The sequence below is a fragment of the Salmo salar genome, chromosome 12, assembly GCF_965601325.2.
Source record: "Salmo salar chromosome 12, fSalSal1, whole genome shotgun sequence".
Lineage (NCBI taxonomy): Eukaryota > Metazoa > Chordata > Actinopteri > Salmoniformes > Salmonidae > Salmo > Salmo salar.
The window spans coordinates 79,630,507-79,652,724 of NC_138302.1; the positions used below are offsets into that span (position 1 = coordinate 79,630,507).

Below are 22,218 nucleotides of genomic sequence, written 5' to 3' on the forward strand. Positions count from 1 at the left end.
ACATCCTGCTTGGAATTTTCTCAGGTTTTTGCCTGCCATATGAGTTATGTTATACTCACAGACACCATTCAAACAGTTTTAGAAACTTCAGAGTGTTTTCTATCCAAATCTACTAATAATATGCATATTCTTGTTTCTGGGCAAGAGTAGTAACCAGTTTAAATCGGGTACGTTTTTTCATCCGGCCGTGAAAATACTTCCCCCTATCCTAAACAGGTTATGTGGAATGTGACAGATTTGGGTTATGTGAGATTTGGGGGAGGTGTGTGTGTGTGTGTGAGTGAGAGAATAGAGCAGATGATTACACGACATGACAAAGCCTGGAACATGATTTAAGGCGAGGCATCACATTAACGTGGTTCCAGCTCAGTGTCCTTCGTTAGGAAGGGAATAGTCCTGTCCGCAGACCAGCAGGGAACCACACAGTTCTGACACACAGCGATGACACTGGGGACAGGCATAATCACCTGCAAATGGAAGACCTTTATTCTGGGAAAAACAGCTGAGCGACAAAATAAGAAAACCGATGGGGCACATTTTCAACATATTGACTTGTAGCCAAACAGAATCACGCTGTGCTATTGCCGTCTCTTAGGGGGGTCAGCCATTGTGTACTGCTGGTTGCACATGATTGATTTCTTTGCTGTGGCACACCAAAAGGTTCCCCCAACCGCTTAAGAAGTGATTCACAAACAGAAAGAGAGGTTACTGGGTATATCGGTCTGTGTTTGCGTGTAGGGGGAAAGATGGTTTTGCGGTCGAAGCGATTCATTAATAGCATAAATGTGTTTTCTATTTTCTCTGAGTGTTTGTGGGCGGAACAGTTTTCAGCCTCATGCAGTGCTGTCTGTGGGGGGTGGGGGACGTCCACCGATGACATCAGAGCTCAGGCAGGAAGGAATTTTAAAGACCAACACTCAAAACCAAACCCAACCCACACTCCCTATAGCCCCCCCTCCCATCTCCATGGCAAAAAAAGTTTTTACCTCCCGACACACACTCACACACACACCTAAACCAATGTGCAGGAAGTTTTTTCGACCACCACAACGGCAAAGGGGTGTTTCAGAGAGCGACACGTTTGAGGTCATTGTCCAGATTCAAAGGAGGGCCTCTCTTTACGTGCTGTTTTATGACGCAGACACAGACAGACACCACAGGGTCGTCGTGGCTACAGTCTCCATGGGGTCAGAGATGGGGGAGAGGAAAAGCTATTTTTCACCACACACTAACATTGAACCAGAGCAAACAGTGGTCTCTCCCTGGGACCCGATGTAAAGGAAAGGCAGTTACTACTTCACAGCTTCATGTCACCTCATATTTCTTAGTGGTGGCTGATGTGGAAGTTGGAAATAAATACATTTGCAATACAACATCCGGAAAATTTTAAATAATGATATTGGCAGCTTTCCTATTTTATGTTCTTCAGGCTGTGGGAATTTCCAGGGGTGTTGTTCAGCTGTGTAATGTGTTTTTCCCAAATACAACATACAGTAAGAGATCAAATAATGGGGCTCAATCTGCCAAACACACCCACATGCAACACACACACACACACACACGCACACACACACACACACACACACACACACACACACACACACACACTTAGTTCTGAAAGTCATCAGAATTCTCCCTAAACAGATCCAGTTCTTCCAATTAGGCTGCTTGCAGGTCTGTGGGCCCCTCTGGAGCCCCAGTGAAGCGTGGAACATTAATAATGGGTCTGGAGACAGGCCTTATCACTAGCTCTGCAGCACCAGCCAACCTCAATTACCTCATAAATGCTTAGCAAGTCCAGCAAAACAATACCGCAGGGGCGAGCAAGGCCACACTCACTGCACACACACACATGTACACACACACATGCACGCACAGGCACACACACACACACACACCTCCCAAAAACAACAGTTTCAGCACTATTCACTAATAGGCTTTTAATACTCCGGTTGGGAAGTTCAGATCAAAGATACTTTGAGTTATGAGACTGATTGAGAATTTTAAATATAAAGAATAGGAACATAGACAGGATATTATGCTGCAATATAACAAACGCATCAAGTGCAGAAATATGTGCAAATATGTGACAGATTATGGTGGAATTGCTTTAGTGAGAAGACGAGGGATTGGGGTTGTAATTTATGTGTGTACATGCATCTGCTGTGTATTGTATGTGCATTTTTGTCTGTGTGTGTATACTCTGCCCTGTTATTCATTTCACACTGGACCCTCTAGTGTTTGATGGACAGGCAGTCTTCCCACAAGTGTGTGGACTGTGTAGGAAAGTGTTGAGCTCAGACACATTATAATTATCCTCAGCCTCACCAGTTCTTAACACGGTCACACAAACATTGACCTTTACAATGCCAGCCATCTCTCGCTTCTTTCTTTCTTGGTCCATCTCTCTTTTTCTACGGTATGCACTGTTTCTTTCTTTCACTTTATGTCAGTCTCTTTCTTGGTTTCTATATGCTTCCCCCTTTTCTTTGATTATCTCCATCTCTTTTTCTACATCTCTCTCGTTTGTTTTTTTCTCTCTCTCCCCATTTCTCCCTCTCAACACACGGAAACATACATCAACCACACACTGTATGCATCCTCCATTATGCATCCTCCATTACCCAGCCAGTATCTTAGGCCGATCTGGCTCTGTGTAACGTAGCAGCATATTGGGCTGAAGACAGAGGTTCAAGTGTGTAATAACCTTCCCCTGCATTCCACCCTTCTGTCCTAAACCCTGCCCACTCAGGATTTGGGAAAACAATTAGGAGGAGAGACGGATCACAGACTTCTTGAAATGACCCCATGAAACCATTTTCCTTGTCCCCGAAGTGGAGAGGAGAGGGGAAATGGAGAGCAAGAGAATTAGAGAGTGAGAGAGAGACTGCTGAATGCTAAAGGCTGAGTTCACCAGGCTGGAGCTTGTTTGTGTTGCTCTACTTCAGGGATGGGCAACAGGTGACCATGTAGCCCCCATTTGTAGGAACTCAGTCAGGGTCTCAACTTACTGTTGAGTTAGAATACAATATTTTATTGTCAAATACACTGTATAGATGCAGTGAATAGGGCCCCCAAAAGGCCAGGGCTGGCTCTGTGTGGCTGTGGGTACCGTGGACCCTCATGATGATTTCAGATTTCTTGTGGCCTCCACCTCCATCAAAGTTGCCTATCCCTGGTCTACTTCATGGTGAGTCAAAGCACATATACCCCCATCATCTCTACACTCTTAGAAAAAGGGTTCTGCGGCTGTCCCCATAGGATAACTGTTTTTGGTTCCACGTAGTGCCCTTTTTGGTTCCAGGTAGAACTATTTTGGGTTCCATGTGGAACCCTCTGTGGAAAGGGTTCTACATGGAATCCAAAAGGGTTCTACCTGGGACCAAAAGGGTTCTACCTGGGACCAAAAGGGTTCTACCTGGGACCAAAAGGGGTTCTTTAAAGGTTTCTCCTATGGGGACAGCCGAAGAACCCTTTTTGGTTCGAGACAGCACCTTTTTTTCTATGAGTGTACCGCCATCACCACTATGACCCCCATCACGATAAGGCAGGTCATAGCCTGGTTCTGCTGGGCCTCGGCTACACGGGGATGGCTGGGCTGGGCTAGAGACACTTCCTAGAGATATTTGAAAACAGACCCATATTGAACATGCTACCAAAGAACACATAGTCAATCTACAGTACTGGATCCCTCGCACAGTCACATAAATTTACTATCTTGCCATTGCTAAACATGGCAAGTTAGAGTAAAACTGTTTTACCCACACTGTGGTATCAGAAGGAAATAACTCAAATAACTAAAAGGTAGAGTGTTGCTGGGTGTATCCATACTATAACAGGTCTGCTCCTAAAGGCTTCAGATAGATGAAAGTCAGGGGAAGTCACAAACTGGGAGCTGCTTAGTGCTCTCTGGTGCATGTGGGGAAATGAGGTCATTCCTCAGCAGGAACAAACTCATATTCAGGTGCCCTACAGGGAACAGGGAAGCCTATGGGAATGCGGTATGCATGTAATGTATGTGTGTTTACAACTATATGCCAAGAATGGTTAGCATTCTGGGTGAGGACCACTTTATACCCTGAGTCCCTGCCATATATCTCTTAGAGGGGTGCAGTGGCATGGAGGGTGGGTGGCTAGGTGGTTGATGAGGTGGCAGGGTGAGAGAGACCCTGAATCGTGCACCAGCTAGGCATGTAGGAGTGGGCATGGCCCGGACTGCTGGCTGCCTGCTCCATATGGTCTTTACATTAGTGGCACACTGGGAAAAATCACACCAACACTGCACACTCCTCACTAATGTATGTAGGACACACAAAAAACACACGTACAGATGTATGATCTTAATTTGAGCAAGTTTGCTACAGCAGGAAAAGAATCCTGCAGCAACAGGAAATGTGAATTATTATGTGGATTATAACTAATGGACGTTTTTTGTAGGGGCTGATACAGTTTTTGTTATGGCAAATCAAGTCTGAAATTTTAAAGTGTAAATTACAAACTTTAGAAGCCTTTCTAAACATCTAATACATTACAAGTTTGCATTTCCTTCTGTGATGAACAATTCTCAGCAAAAAAGTGATCAAATTAAGATCCTATATCTGAATGCACATGTATACATACATGTACTGTAAACACACATGCACACACACATTATCCTTGTGCTACTTTCCAGTGAAAGTTTCTCCTCTCCCCTTTTCCACTGGGATGAAAGTGAGAAAGCCTCGGCCCACACAGTCACTGCAAACCTAAAATCTCCTCCCTCTAAATCAAATCAAATCAAAATGTATTTTCTGCGTACACAGTTTAGCAGATTTTATAGCGGCTGCAGCGAAATGCTTGTTACTAGCTCCTAACAATGCAGTGAAATGTCAAACAAGTGCACAAATAAATAAATAAAGAACATCAGGACAAATCCAATGAACAACCCAAATCGCACTACACAACCACTACAAAAAGTTCCTCTGACTCAAACATGTTCAGGCCTTCTATGGAATAGATGACAGAATGCCATTATGTTAAAGGAAAAGGCTCCAACAATAGGAGGTAAGAAGACAGAGACGCTTTGTGTCAATCAAGTGACACGTGCAGGCTAAGAGACAGATCCCATGTAACAGCAGCCACACACACACACACACACACACACACACACACACACACACACACACCTCCTGCAGCTCCTCATCCTAAGGAAGGCAGAGGGCCATGTCTCCCAACACGTCAGTGCTGTGTTGGCATCGTGACCTGGGTCCAGATAGGCAACTTAATTAACAAACACTCCCCCCATCCCATCACACACACCCTGGCCCAAACCATACTGATTGACACTGGCGTATGGAATTCACAGGAGGGTTCTATTTCTGGGGCTAGGTGCTGACACTAAGGGTTACACCTTCACTAGCCAAACGGCCACACCTCAGGTGCAGGAGAAAGGTTTGCTTTGGCTGCTGCGTGAGGTTTTCATGCTTTAATCTCATAGAATGCTGCTGACTCTCTGTCTCATCGTCTATCATGATATTATCTATCATCTGGTCTTTTAAAAATTCTCTTGCTTCCTTTCTCTTTATTTCTTCTCTCTCCCTCTCCCAATCCCTCCCTCTGTCTCTCTTTCTCGATCCCTCTCTCCCATACACACTGTTGTTATTTCACTGTCATCTTACAAAAATGCCTTACTAACGTTTTTTGCACACTTAAGATTCATTGTTATACATCTTGAGGATTAACAGAATAACATCTCAGTGAGAAAGTGCCACAACAAGCCACAGAAGAACCCCCATTGTTTCCTCCAGAGAGGTATTAACATGTGTTCTCTTCCATCATTCCCTTTGAAAAAACCACACTACCTTCGACATCACAGCACTGTCTAGGGTTGCAAAGGTACCAAAGTTACCGGAATCATCAGTAAATACTTGAATAACTTTTAAAGATGCACTGCGCAGAAATTGTTCCGCCATTTCCTGGTTGCAAAAATTCTAATAGTTCTCCTAATTTCAGTTTATGTGACAAAACATGCAAGTCTAGTGTAGAGAATCATTGTACCATCTAAATCGCTGTGAAATACACTTTCCATAAGCAAAAATATTGCATTTTCAGCTGTTTGAAGCTGGCTTACAAAACAAAGTAAAAGAAGCAAAAACTTAAGCACGGGAAGCATAGAAATAGTGCACATAAAATAGATCTACAGCTTCTTAGACTTGCTTTCAATAAGAATGACAGATCTATAACTCAAATTTCGATGTGAATTTTGTCAGGTCACCCAAAAAGTTATATTGCAGCTTTAAAAAAATGTATTTATATAAAAGTATTTTTTTTTTTTTTTATCTGATTCCATATTGTCCATTAGTTTTAGTAGATCTGGTTCTAGAGAAAATAGCCCAATGAATGAAAAAAGCATCTAATCAACAATTACATTATTTTCAATTACTTCTGCAACTCATCCAACTAATTACTTTTTTTCACAAATGCCACCAGTTTGACGCCAAAACATTGACTACAAATACATATTGACATAGCAAAAACAATATAAAGGATATTCATGCTGAAACCCTCATATTAAGCACCAAAGGTATTCAATTAGTTGATCATGTTTTACAGCTTTTTCATTCAATTTTTTATTTTAAAATCATCTTATTTAATTATTTAATATATTTTACATGTGATAAGGCCAGAGATAATTACAGACACCTGTGATAATCTAAGGTACACAAAAAGGGTCACTAGATGTTTTGTGATAGATTACATAAAATCCTTGAAAGATACCAGAATTCTGGTAGTTTACTGGTAAAGTTTCCAGTAAAATACCCTCCCTTTGCAACCCTAGCCCTGTCACACTGAACAATGGCCTGCACAAAGTAACCCACCCTGCCAGGGCCAGGTAGGACTCACCCTGTATATGAGCCACACGCGCCGCACGTGATCCCGTGTGGCTCAGTTGGTAAAGCATGGTGTTTGCAACGCCAGGGTTGTGGGTTCGATTCCCATGGGGGACCAGTATGGGGGGAAAAAAATGTATGAAATGTATGCATTCACTACTGTAAGTTGCTCTGGATAAGAGTGTCTGCTAAATGACAAAATAAAATAAAATGTAAATATATATGGAGAGAATCAGAGCACACTTGATGCAGATGAGAGCTGTGTGTGTCTGTATGTGTTTCTCCATGGCGTGATACAGCGAGGCCTGCTCTGTGCGAAGGCTGCAGTTTTCTCCAGCCAGAGGGAGACGAGCACAGATACTTCATTATGGCCTCATTTATCACCCATGGGACATCTTGGCAGCGCTCCTCACTCCCACTCTCTCTCCTTTTCTACTTACCTCCCTCCCTAAATCTTTGTCCCTCTTTCTTTCTTCTCCCTCGCATACTTAACTCCCTATTTCTCCCCTTTAATGTAGTTACTTCCCTCCACCTATCCGGTCTTTTGGCTGTGGGGACGGAAGGTAGACTAGCGGTTAAGAGTGTTGGGTCAGTAACCGAAAGGCTGCTGGTTTGAATCCCCGAGTCGGCAAGGTGTAGAAATCTGTTGTTCTGCCCTTGAGCAAGGCAGTTAACCCCCAACAACAACTGCTTCCTGGGTGCCGATGACATGGATGTTGATTAAGGCAGCCTCCCACACCTTTCTGATTCAGGGTGGTTGGGTTAAATATGGAAGACACATTTTGGTTGAATACATTCAGCTGTGCAACTGACTAAGTATCTCCTATTCCTCTTTCTGTCTCTAAATGCCTCTCCTAGCTCCCACAACGTTCCCCCTCTCTGTTAACCCAATAATCCTAAACCTGTCAGGCTGTTTTCACTCCGGCACTCCCCCTTTCCTCCTCCTCCTGCTGCTCTCCGTGCCAGTGGGTGCCCTCTGCACTCTGCTTGCCTCATCTGTCCTCTGTGAGCATCGCGTGACAATTGGGAAATATGGGGAGTCACTGATGCATGTTCAGTGTGTGTGTGTGTGTATTGGAAGCCTGAGGGTGGTATCATTGGCACCTGGTGACGTCCACAAACTCATGCGTCCTGTGGGTGACACGTGGAAGAGGGATGGGGAGCACAGTGAGCATCAACAGCACCTGGTGGGTGGCACTCTGAAGTCTGTGCTTTCCTGGATCTCCAGTCTTCTGTGCATGTATATATACACACCTTAAGGAACGTTGCACACTGAAGCCATCTGCAATGCAGTCAGTGCACAGAGACCTGGGTGTCTACAGAGCCCCAAGTTCTGCCTCCATATAAACCAACCATCTCATAAAAACCCTGCCTCCCACCCACACCTTTTACCTCCCCCCTCCTCCCAAGAGCCCTGCTTGTAAGCTTTAGGACCACAGGGGTGGCAACCACCACTACCTGCAATAACATATGGATGGCATTCTGTCCAATTAGGGCTCAGTCGCTCTAGATGAACATCATTAGTCCCTCTGGTCCTGTATTTAACTTAGGGAAGCTTGACATTATAAACAGAAGATAAAAGGAGAAATATAACGACCGTAACGAGCCTGGGTCTGCTGTGATGCTGCTTCTCCTAAGAGACAGATGCAACTTCCCAGGATCCGTAGCAGCAGAGTTAAATGCCTAGGGGTTGCTACTCCACAGTGCTGTCATAAAGTGTGTTGTGGCGTGGCTGATCGCAATTTGACCTTCTGGTAAAGAAGCAAGCCCCACTTAACGTGACATCTGAATTCATGGCATGCTATTTTCCTCCCTCCTCTCAACAGAGCCCTGACCCACTGCTCTTTGGCATGTGGTGTGTGCTATATAGAAACCTTTAAAACAGCCATGTCTGATGCGTGTTGATGTCAGACAGCAAAGCCAATGGTAGAAAATTAATAGAACTCCTTTACATTCTCTGAAGACAGAAAATAGAACTCCTTTACACATTTGTTCCCGAATGAAACCAAGTGGCTCTCTCTCTGACACTGGTCACACTGACAGTTATTTTGTAAACATGGATTGCATCTCCGCAGTCCCACAGCTCTAGGTGGCTAACCACCACCATGTTCCAGGCCAGATAGGGAAAGGAAGATATACGCCATGCCTTTGGGATTTGCTCAATGTGACCTGACATATGACACAACAACATTAACACATGACCCCAGGACTCATTTGCCCAAAGCATTCTGCTAAAGCAGGCCTGTCACAGTCTGACAAATGAGCACCCATCATCCAGTCATTCCAGGTTATAGGCCAATCTGTGTGGAATCAAGACAGAAATAGGAAATGCAGATGCTTGAAATATTCTAGGAGCAGAATCACAACCACCAAACTGTTCATTTAGTCTACTTTCCAATGTAAACTGGTGAGCGTTAGGAGTGGTGTGCTTGGCAACTAGTATTCTGTCCCCTAAGCAAACATGACGGAAACACAAAGAATGATGGTTGGGAGTTAAACCCAATTAACAGAGCTTTAACACAATGGCTCAGTTGTGTGTCTCATCTTTTCATTAACTCAAGCAGAGAGATCAGAGGCTGCTCTCTCTCCAATGAAACTCCAATCTAGCCTTTCATGTTCTCTAATGAACCCACGGTCAGGAGTAAGGCCTTACCAAATTAACGATTTACAAACCACTTTCACCAGAATGTAAAGAGATGGCTGATGGAGATAGCTAAATATCTGCATCATCTAAGGCTTCTTCAATGACTGATTATCTACACTATCGCTCAGACAAAGAGAGATCATTTGTGGGTGTGTGCGCGCATGCGTGAGTTTGTGAGTGAGTGAGTCTGTGCGTGCCCGCATATGCGTGAGCAATGCAGTCTATCAACTAGCAGTCTATCTAAGTCACAACAGACGGACGTGACCATCCTCTGTAGAAAAGGCAGCACTGGCAGATTTCAGTTTCATCTCTGTCAGCACAACTATAAAGACGTTTCAGTCAACAAGGTAGAAGTAGAGGGGATGAAGGTCTTGAGTTCTGAGCCAACCATCTCACATTTACATTCCCCTGGGGGGAAATCTGCTAAGACTATTCTGTATGAAAGAAGCCCTCAGCAGAGAAAGCCCTATTGTAATGGCATTGGAGCTAGTTGGATTTGACATGATTTCCATGAGATTTTATGATAGTGTGTTTAATTCTATGAAACATAGTCTGGTTTAGCGAGGAAACAATCTGAAAATGAGAGGACTGGGTGAGTAGAGGGAATAGAAAAATGTGTTCTGGTTAGATCCATGACAGAGAGATGAGAGGAGAGGGGTGGTTTGGATGGCACATAGACAGAGGGTCTCACTCTCTTTATCCCTCCTTTCTTTCTCTCCCACTTTTCCTTCTGTGCCTCCACTCCTTTCCCCTCAATCTGGCCTCATCGTTTCAGTATCCCTTCTTTCTTTCTCCTTCCCCCCCCCATCTCTCACTCAGCCCTCTCTCTCTGCACCTCACTCTTATCCCTCTCATTCAGCGCCTCCCTTGTCCTCTCCCACCCCATACCCCCAGCCTCTTTACATTTATCTCTCCCTCACTCCCCCTCTTCCACCCTCTCAAATCAAATTCAAGCTGCTTTATCCTCTCTCTCTCCCCCCTCTCTAGAGTTGTTGAAGGAAGGCCTTGTGTTTGACAGACAGGTCCAGAGTGCAGTCACCTCCCTGGCCTGTGCTATCAGATGGCAGGCTTGGAAGTACTGAGTGGCAGGCTGGTTAGTCAGCCCGCTTTCTTGGCTCTCTGGCAGATTCAAGTGTGGTGGGTGTCGAGCCAAATACTGGAGACAAAGATACTTTTGGCTTACCACACAAAGAAAATCTAATAAAACTTATGTTGGACATGTGTAATATAAACATACTAAATGTCACTCAGATGCAATTATTTGAAATTCCGTGTATAGATGGAATGAATTTGTTCATGTTGATGTTGGCGCACGCTTCTCTATTTTCCCCAGTTACAAGATGTAGGCCTACACTGTGACATCACCACAGAGGCAGTCTGCATTGTGAGCTCACTGAGGGGTCCCCGGCTCTGTTTCCATATCAATGTCGCTCATGTCGCCATTGTTCAAACTCTTGTCAGTGGACAGTTGACTGGCGTGATATTTGGTTATGTTGTTATACTAGAACAGGAAGAGCTACAACAGTAACAGACTCAAGATGGATGATTGGCAGCATTAAACCAAAGTGTCTGAGATTAAATATGATTAAAGATTAAATCTCCCCGCTGGTCTGACTCATGGCGAGCTGTGCCCGGGACATTGATCAGTATACAGCATTAGAGCAGGAAATGGGGCTGGCAGCACACCCACTCTTTAAATCAATGGGCACACTCACCACCTGGAGAGCCTCTAAAGATCAACACACCACATCCATCCAGCCCATTGTCTTTCACTCTCTCTCCCTCCTTTAATCTTCCCCTCCTCTGCACTCAGCAGAGCCCTCTTCCTGGGGGTATTGTATTGAAAGGAGGCTGTTTGTCCTGGGTCTGTGTGGATTGATGCAGTCAGCACTAGCCTTCAGTGTGTAGCTCTAAGTAAAGGTTCAAATGGCCAGTTGGAACCCAAAATGGGATTAACTTTCCAAGATTCCTATCTAGCTGACAGTTTTACATCTGCCCCAGTTGATACCACTTTCAATCAAAATATCTGTTCTATTTTTCCTGGTTTAACCACTGGCTCTAAATCAGTCAACATGGAGACCATTTTGGGGACAGAAAGGGCGTGTTCAGGAAGCCACAGCCTGTTATGTGTCAAACCCTATTCTTCTCCCTACTAGGCCTGCGCCAGCCACTCACACCCGGGTGCCATAAACATTGAGTGCAGCACATCTATGTGGAATGTACCTCGCGATTTATAGACACTCACACAGCCAATAAAGACGGCCGACCCAGCAGTGTATATCTCAGATATAAACTGTACTTTAACTTGTCATATCTGACATGATTTGAAGCATAACACACACCAAAAGCTTTTGATATAAATGCCTAGACTACCCTGATATTCACAGCCAACTACACACAACCTTAACGCACAACCCTAATACACTCACACACCTTGTCCACATTGCTGAGACAATAGTCTGCTCCCTGTCCCTGCTCTAGCCCCATATAAGTGGAGTTAAAAATAAAAGAGGAAGGTATGTCACACAGCTGTGAGATGCAGGGAGATTTGTGTGCTGTCAGTCCACTTAAATCACAACAGCTGAGATGACAGGAGACTGCTTTTACACTGCCTTTTCCCTTCTCTCCCTCTCTTTTTCTCTTTCTTCCCGCTGTTTCCTCCTTTTTTTTGCCTCCCTTTTTTTACTGTATTCCCCCTTTCACTCTTTTCCAGCTCTCACTCTAAAGATAAAGCTACCCACTCCCAACACCTTACCTGGCAGGCTCTACAGAGCAGTGCTAAGAGAATGAAAGGACATGCTTCAAAAGATGTTTACATCACACATGTCACAAGCCTTTCATACATGACTGTAACACACACACACACACACACACAAATCTGAATCCCACAAAATGTCATGACAACAAAAGGCTTATAGAGACACAGACATGTATTTCCAAATAACCTAAAATACCAGTTGTGCACACATTTGCCTAAAGAAACACAAGTCAGTCAATCACTAAAGGTATTAGACATAACAGAGAGAAAAGCTAGGAAACTAACATGAGTGTATCCAGGCAGAGATTCCATGGCTGTCAGTTTGTGTGTGTGTGTGTGTGTGAAATGGCATGTTTGCTACAGTGTTGAATTAATATGTAAAAGTTACTCACCACTTCCCCTCCAGCTGGCTGAGCAGTGCAGGGACAGGGGATCATACAGTCAAATGACAGAGGCTCTCAGAGGATAATCACTGCAGCACGATAGCCTGAAGAAAACACTTTTAACGTTTATGTAATTGAAAAAGTCTGTTCCTCTCTCAGATGAGCAACCGGGAGAGAAGGGTGAGAGAGAGAGACTGACATGGAGATGATTGCCTTGTGTGTTGCTGACCTGAAGGGGAAGACTTCACTAGACTGCAACCAGTGGATCAACCATATGGATGCATGGAGTGAGAGGAGGAGGGAGAGAGAGAAGGAAAGAGCTGCTCACCAGAGGAATGTTATCAGGGCTGATCACCAAGCTAGGAGCTGAGCAGGCAGGCTCCTTAGCCAGGACCCCCAGTTAGCATGGAGGTTAGATTGCCACAGTGGAAAGCTAGGGAAAAGAGGATGAATCAACATGTTGTGCAATATAAAAGGACCTTAGAAGGTTAACTTCAGGTTTGATTGTGGTATGTTAGACTCTCCTCTACCTACTGAAAAGACTGCAGCGGTAGCAGAGTGGAGAAACTGGGTACTGCTACTGCCAGCATCTTTTCACTCGAATCCACCTCTACTTCCACACATCTGCCTGCACAGTACTGAACTGGATGGAAACATCTGCTATAATACTTTCTGTAGAGCCAGATCTTATGTGATGTTCAGCTAGTAACGCTCTATTGGTTTAACTAAAGAGAGCTACAGTTGAAGTCGGAAGTTTACATACACTTAGGTTGGAGTCATTAAAACTCGTTTTTCAACAAATCCACAAAATTCTTGTTAGCAAACTATAGTTTTGGCAAGTCGGTTAGGACATCTACATTGTGCATGACACAAGTCATTTTTCCAACAATTGTTTACACACAGAGTATTTCACTTATAACTCACTGTATCACAATTCCAGTGGGTCAGAAGTTTATATACACTAAGTTGACTGTGCCTTTAAACAGCTTGGAAAATTACAGAAAATTAGGTCATGGCTATAGAAGCTTCTGATAAGCTAATTGACATAATTTGAGTCAATTGGAGGTGTACCTGTGGATGTATTTCAAGGCCTACCTTCAAACTCAGTGCCTCTTTGCTTAACATCATGGGAAAATCAAAAGAAATCAGCCAAGACCTCAGAAAAAAAATTGTAGACCTCCACAAGTTTGGTTCATCCTTGGGAGCAATTTCCAAATGCCTGAAGGTACCACGTTCAGCTGTACAAACAATAGTATGCAAGTATTAACACCATGGCCATCATATCGCTCAGGAAGGAGACGCGTTCTTTCTCCTAGAGATAAACATACTTTGGTGCGAAAAGTGCAAATCAATCCCAGAACAACAGTAAAGGACCCTGTGAAGATGCTGGAGGAAACAGGTACAAAAGTATCTATATCCACAGTAAAATGAGTCCTATATCGACATAACCTGAAAGGGCGCTCAGCAAGGAAGAAGTCACCATAAAAAAGACAGACTACGGCTTGCAACTGCACATGGTGACAAAGATCGTACTTTTGGAGAAATGTCCTCTGGTCTGAGGAAGCAAAAATACAACTGTTTGGCAATAATGACCATTGTTATGTTTGGAGGATAAAGGGGGAGGCTTGCAAGCTGAAGAACACCATCCCAACTGTGAAGGACAGGGGTGGCAACATCATGTTGTGGGGGTGCTTTGCTGCAGGAGGGACAGGTGCACTTCACAAAATAAATGGCAGCATGAGGAATGAAAATTATGTGGATATATTGAAGCAACATCTCAAGACATCAGTCAGGAAGTTAAAGCTTGGTCGCAAATTGGTCTTCCAAATGGACAATGAACCCAAGCATACTTCCAAAGTTGTGGCAAAATGGCTTAAGGACAACAAAGTCAAGGAATTGGAGTGACCATTACAAAGCCCTGACCTCAATCCTATAGAACATTTGTGGGCAGAACTGAAAAAGCGTGTGTGAGCAAGGAGGCCTACAAACCTGACTCAGTTTCACCAGCTCTGTCAGGAGGAATGGGCCAAAATTCACCCAACTTATTGTGGGAAGCTTGTGGAAGGCTACCCGAAACTTTTGACCCAAGTTAAACAATTTAAAGGCGATGCTACCAAATTCTAATTGAGTGTATGTAAACTTCTGACCCACCGGGAATGTGATGAAAGAAATAAAGGCTGAAATAAATCACTCTCTACTATTATTCTGACATTTCACATTCTTAAAATAAAGTGGTGATTCTAACTGACCTAAGACAGGGAATTTTTACGAGGATTAAATGTCAGGAATTGTGAAAAACTGAGTTTAAATGTATTTGGCTAAGGTGTATGTAAACTTCCGACTTCAACTGTACATACATCTTAAATGGAGTGTAACCTCACCTTACCATAGGCCTCTCCATGCCAAACCTAAACATCTTCTCTCCCCAAACTGCCCCCTCTTCCGCCACCCCCTCTCCCCATGCCAATCACATGACCAATAAATATAGGAACAGGACCTGTAGAGCATGTGAGTACAGGTTAAAGCAGAGCCTTTTATCAGTAGAGCCAGAGTGAGGTTTCTGGACCTGTCAGTAGTGTGCTGTGGGTAGAATATGATTGGTTCTACAGCAGCGCTCTACACTGTACAACTACTGTGATTCATTCCCATAAATCCATATGGATTTCTGTGGTGGAGGACAAGGAATCACGCCAGGAGAGTAACACGCACTCATACCTGACAACTAGTGCCAGTGTTCTCTTTACGACTATTATCACCCTCATGTGCGGGCGCACACGCACACAGAGTATGATGCCAGGGTGAACAGCGATGAACATTCCCCAGCGACATGTGTGTATGCCACTTAACATTAATGTACTGTATATTAGCCCAGTACTAGGCAACAAGCCACACTCACCCTCAATAAATGTCTCAGATGTTGCTATTTTTTGCTACTATGGAGAGCTGCCTGCTAGAGTGGATCATAATTTATGCATGACACTGAGAAATACCTAATGTCCAAAACAAGCTTAGGATCACTAGTAAAGACTCAATTTTGGAAAATACTGGCAGCTGTGTTGATGTCTTAACTGGTGTTCGTAATATAGTCGAGCCACACGATAGTATGCATTGGTTGAAGCTCAATGTTAAATTCAATTCTCCCTGCCATCATATCTAAGCCAATATAACATCAATGTGGAATTCGCAAATCAACTTGACTGGAGGTACACAACACTCTCCCCACCTCTCGTGATGATCCGTCCGGCCTTTACCGAGAGCCACTACACCAGATTTTTTTTGTTTCCCGAACCTAGCTCAAATTCTAGACGTTGGATTAAAACATGGCTACAGCACTCATACAGTGACCAGTAATTAGACTTAGATCCATTGGACTGAATAAGTTTGTAGGTGCAACAGTTTTTATTAAATTCACAATTTACCGCTATCACGTGCACATTTCTGCCCAATATAAACCAACGATGTGCTACCTTCTTGTAGCATTTCTGACAACGCTAACATCTTTTCAGCCGGATCTTATAATTCTAAAACTGGGTATAACTCAGTTGCTGCGCAGCTAGCAGTAGAAGGCTAGCAGCTGTAGATAGATAGCTCAAATCAAATTTTATTGGTCACATGCATCGAATACAACAGGTATAGACATTACAATGAAATGCTTACTTACGAGCCCCTAACCCCTAAATACGGATAAGAATAAGAGATAAAAGTAACAAGTAATTAAAGAGTAGCAGTAAAATAACAATAGCGAGACTATATACAGGGGGGTACCGGTACAGAATCAATGTGCGGGGGCACCGGTTAGTTGAGGTAATATGTACATGTAGGTAGCGTTATTAAAGTGACTATGCATAGATGACAACAGAGAGTTGCAGTGGTGTAAAGTGGGCCAAGGGGGGCACTGCAAATAGTCTGGGTAGCCATTTGACTAGATGTTCAGGAGTCTTATGGCTTGGGGGTAGAAGCTGTTTAATAGCCTCTTGGACCTAGACTTGGCGTTCCGGTACCGATTGCCGTGCGGTAGCAGAGAGAACAGTCTATGACTAGGGTCCTGGATGGCAGGAAGCTTGGCCCCAGTGTTGTACTATGGCCAAGCTAACACCAGTTGGATGTGAAGCAGAAGGTAGCTAGCTAGGTATATTTTGCTATGGAAAGTTTTTCATGTGGCTTTCAGAAAACTGCTGACCTGGACACTTGCGTGTAGTCAGGGCACAAACAAATAAGCTCATGAATGTCCTTGGCTGAAGTTATAGCCAGTTATATACACCAAACTCTGGGAAAACTGTCACACTTCAAATTTATAATACATGCACACAGCAGAACAGATGTGTCGCTGTTAGAAGATCCAGAGCAAATTCAGTCCCTTACCATGTGCATTAATTCAGTACGCTCCTTCCTTCCTCAACACAATTTTTTCTTGTCATTATAATCCAAATTTGCACTGACTGATCAACACAGTGTCAAGTTACTTTACAATGTCTTCCCAAAAAGCATCCACAAAGCATCCAGGTAAAACAACATCATAATGATCTGGGGTTCTTTTCGCAATCTGTGCACAGTCAATAGAAAATGTCATGACTGATAACTTGGTTAGCTATGTAATAAAATGAAACCATTTTCAACACATCAACTGTTTGACTATTTGGTTTTTAACCAAGCAAGAGAAAAATGTACTCAGTACTGATTGAATGTTAACAAAAACATTGTCATCGCCAGACTGTCATCATCAGACTGTCCGTTTAATTAGTGTCAAGTTGACCCTCTATAATGGTTAGCTTCACAGCCCTGGGATTTGAAGGTCCTGTGTTTGCCTACCGGAGGGGATATTTTGACCCCCTCCCCACCTCCATTTCCCGATACACACACCAACGGTGTGTGCTTATTGTTATTTACTTGGTGTCTCTTAAAAGAGCCTTTGGGTTCGTTGGGCATCATTGAGTGGCAAGGGTCAGAGAGTGTGATGTGTACTAGTACTATTGTGGCGTCTTGCTACCATGGAGGAGAGAACAGTGGAGAGACCAGTTCTCAAACTCTCAAGGAAGTGGTCGTTGTCCTCATCTGTCAGATGCACGCCATCCCTACGGTACAAATGCACGTGATAAGTTGTACAGGTTGTAAATGTTTCTCCTTTTCAGGCACCACCTTCTGTCATTTGAGAAGCATGACATTTGTCAAGCGGGCCTATGTGGAGCTGACAAATGACTTACGCTTATTCACATGCACACTATCAGTAGTACTTATGCATGTTCTATTCCAAACCTGTGAGTACTCCCATCTGTTTGTTATATTTATACTACCATTTATAAATGTGGGAATGTGTGCTCTTTTACTGGAGTTAGACAGCAGTGTACAGCATTACTGAGAACGTTTGCAGCTAAAGGATTTAGAGCACCTATCCATTGTCAGATTTGTAAGTACGTATTCTTAAAAGTGTTTTGTACTTGTCTAATGACTTTGTATTTTACAGGTGCTTCTCAGCAGTTTGTCATTTGTTTGTTTTAGGAGTTACCAAATTGCTATTGACTAGCCACAGGGTTATACAGGCTTTTTTGTTCAAGCCCAGTGCTACCAGACCTGATTCTACTAACTGTTCATCAAGACCTCAGCTGTTCATCGAGAATCAGGTTTGTTAAAACTGGGCATGAACAAGAAAGCCTGCATAACCCTGGAGCTCTTCAAGACCAATTGTGGCCATCCTTGAATTCTATGTATAAAGTTTACTATATCTGATGAATATACGTTTGATTGTAAATTGTACAATTTTATACTAATTCACTATTGTTTACAGGTAATGTAGTACTAGGCGTTTCTTCAGTAAACTTTAAAGTACATTTCCATGTAAATAGTTAATGGGTAGATGATTATTTTGTGTATTTTACTGGAGCTTTCTTGATTGTCTTGTTAAGAGATCAGGGAACAAATGTCCAGTTTACTCCATATTGGCGTAAATGGATTTCAGTTTTTTCACTTCCCTCTGGAAAAACAGCTGTCAATATTGAATAAATACAAATAACTACATTATTTCTGTTGCCATTTGTCATTATTGTGTACTTTTACTTTACTTGTATTGCTTTGTTTAGCTGTATTATAATGTTGTATAATCACCTTCAGATGTAAAAACCATGGAAATGAAAAACAAAAAACTACGTTGGTCTGAAAAAGAAAATTCAGATGAGCACCACAATGCGTACTTCACCCATGCTCTACCAACACACAGCTTTGACCTACTACAGTAGCTATGTTGGTCTATTGTACTTCCAACAATGTGTAGGCAGATTGCTTAGGATTCAAACAGCTGAATTCATACTCTTCAGAGGGATAACTGACAATAGTGTCCTGCGATTAAAATAACACACACACACAAATGTTTTTGGGGTCACTTAGAATTGTCCTTCTTTTTGAAAGAAAAGCACATTTTCTGTCCATTAAAATAACATAAAATTGATCAGAAATATAGTGCAGACATTGTTAATGTTGTAAATTACTATTGTAGCTGGAAACCGCAGATTTTTTTATGGAATATCTACATAGGCGTACAGAGGCCTATTATCAGCAACTATCACTCCTGTGTTCCAATGGCACGTTGTGTTAGCTAATCCAAGTTTATCATTTTAAAAGGCTAATTGATCATTAGAAAACCCTTTTGCAATTATGTTAGCACAAAAACAAAGACATTTCTAAGTGACCCCAAACATTTGAACGGTATATATCATTAGGCTGTATGTATTTTTAGATATAGGCCGATTGTAAATGTGTATTATTGTAGCGTCATCATCTTTATTGCAAAAATAAATACAAATACCAGTGTTGTAGCACTTGAGACCAGTCTTGGTCTTGGGTCTGGTCTTGAAACCACATTGAGTGTCTCGGTCTTGTTTCGGTGTCGGATACATTTTTACTTGGTCTTGAGTCGGTCTCGGAAAGGGAGGACTCGTCATTTCTTCTAAAGACCAGCGGAGTAAAACAGACTCAGAATTATCAGCTTCCACTCAGTCAGCGCATAAAACCGCTTCGCCAGGCCAAATATATACACTCCATTCCTGAAACATGAACATTTTACTGCAGTGGGCTAAATCAGGATCACACAGAGGTATTCTTGGTAGTCTTAAACAAATATACTAAGAAACAAAAGTACAGTATACACCTCACACACATGGTTATGGGCTTAAAAAAACTAGACACCTGTACCATATCAGATATAGAGTTGACATTCATTCAATTTTGAGTTTGAATCCCAAAATTGCACTTATATATATATATATATCACATAATACTGAAATATAATAACACTGTTTGACAAACACCAGATTTTTTGTTGTTGTATATAAATATAATCTTTACTAATTATGCAAGTATGTAAATGTTAATTACATAAAGTAACAATGTTTATTACAGCAACAGGGTAAAGGACGGCAGGCAGGCTCAGGGTCAGGGGCAGGCAGAGCGGTCAGGCGGGTGGGCTCAGGGTCAGGACAGGCAAGGGGCAAAACCAGGAGGACGGGAAAAGAGAGACTGGGGAAAAGCAGGAGCTGATACAAAAAACGCTGATGACTTGACAAACAAGACAAACTGGCAGACAAACAGAGAACACCGGTATAAATACACAGGGGATAATGGGGAAGATGGGCGACCACTGGAGGGGGGTGGAGACAATCATAAAGACAGGTGAAACCGATCAGGGTGTGACACATGCAAGTTATTTTCAAAGATAAAAAAACTATTCCACCAACACTCTTGCTGTTGAAAGTTATTCTTACAAAGGGAGAAGCTAACAAATTAGCAACAACATTCTCTTCGATTCACCTGCTGGAGCCGCTGCAAACTAGCCTACAACAAAAGCTAGGGGATAATGGGGATGTCTAGACCGTGGGGAAACTACTGCTCACTATTGCGCAGTGTTTTTACGTTTTTGTGAAAACAGTCCCACCCATTTCAAGTCAAAAAGTGACTGGTTGATTACACTGTCACTCAAAAATGTTCCCTTAATATAGTTGAATGGCAGATGCCTTCTATCTAGCTTCTGAAGAGATTAAAATCAGAACATCATTGAAAAGAATAATAATAATAATATTTTATAAATCCTTAACCCTTCTCTGATGGCATAGAAGGCCCTCATTGTTCCCCACTGTGTTTGGGTTAGTAATAATTTGTAGACTGTCTCTATGTGCCCTCGGCTTACATTTGTTTTACACCATTCTGAATGTCTAAAGAATCCATACATTGTTCTGAAATATGAACACAGAAATACTGGATATTTTGAACTCTGTTATGGTGGCAATTTGACAAAATTGCCACCATGAATTGGACATTTTTCTGGTCTCGGATCCCTCGTCCGCCTCCCGGTCTGGACTCGGTCTCACCCCCCTCTGGTCTTGGTCTTGACTCTGACTAGATTTGCTCCGGTCTTGGATCGGTCTCGAACACAACACTAACAAATACACACATAACTTTAAGCTGCTACATAGTCATATGACAGAGGTAATGAACTGTCCATTGTTCAGCACAGCAATTGATAAAACAGGACCATGTTTGAAAAATATTACTCTGGTAAGCTAATGGTTACAGAAATGAGGAATGCAGAGAGGCTTTATAGACCTCTATATCTTTATGAGTGACTGTGTCAAATACACCACCTCCTGTTATGTTGGGTACCTACTGACCCAAAAATGTGTTATGAAAAATATGTATTTTTCAATTACATGTATTGTTAAAATAAATATTTAAGGAAATACAGGCAGGCACCACATTACTACAAGACAAAACAGCTCATTCAATCAAGCCTGATGGTGTTGTAAGTATAAAATTAAAGCTTGCTTTCATATAATAAAAAAAAAAGCTTGAGATGGTAGTGGGAGTGGGGTAATGTCTTAGTGTGGGGTGGGAAGAATGCTATACATTACCTTGTATCTGGTATAAATCACATTATTGTTGGAGAATCTCCTCTAAGAGTATGAATTAGGCTGTTTGAGAAGGTTTGAATCCTAAGCAACATGCCTACACATTGTTGGAAGTACAATAGACTGTAGGCTGGAAAACCTTGGTAGAGCATGGGTGAAGTACGCATTGTGTTGCTCATGTGAATTTCAGAACAATGCCTACTTCTCACTGAAAACATATTTTTTTGCTTTTAATTGCAACAAGGTTAGTGTATGTGGTCATGCAGAGGAAATGCTAAAGACGTGACTCTCCCCTCCTCCACCACATCCCTCCATCACCCATCCCCCTGCCCACAGAGAGGTTAACTCGTTGTCTGCCCCTCAGGACTAAATTAAGTGATCAATCAATTGCACAGTCTCACTGAGAAAGGGGAACATGGGCCAACAGCACACACATACTGTAGAGTGGTAGAGGCAGCTAACTGCCCAAGTGAAAGGAGAGTGTGTGTTTATCACAAGCTGTTCTGAGATACTCATGCGCAATCTGCCTTATAAGGGGACTTGAAAAAAAGACATGACTATCTATTATAAAATGCAAAAATAAACAGCATGGTACAATGTAATGCAAATTATAAAAAATGTCACAGACTACTCATGAAGAGTCTTTGATATACCCATAGTGCACCAAAGAATT

General features: G+C 42.6%; 1 protein-coding gene across 2 annotated transcripts in view; it reads right to left on the reverse strand.

Moving 5' to 3' along the window:
- LOC106565843 (prickle-like protein 2) overlaps positions 1–22,218 on the reverse strand; it is a 116,414-nt gene that overhangs the window by 61,209 nt on the left and 32,987 nt on the right. The window contains exons 1-2 of one of the 2 annotated variants that reach the window (XM_082959318.1): positions 12,983–13,067; positions 12,664–12,758 (exon numbers count right to left, since the gene is read on the reverse strand). The exons of the other annotated variant lie outside the window; for it this stretch is intronic. The gene's annotated coding sequence lies outside the window, so the exon portion shown is untranslated. Of the gene's footprint in view, positions 1–12,663; positions 12,759–12,982; positions 13,068–22,218 lie in introns of those variants that run through there. 2 annotated transcript variants of the gene reach the window in all.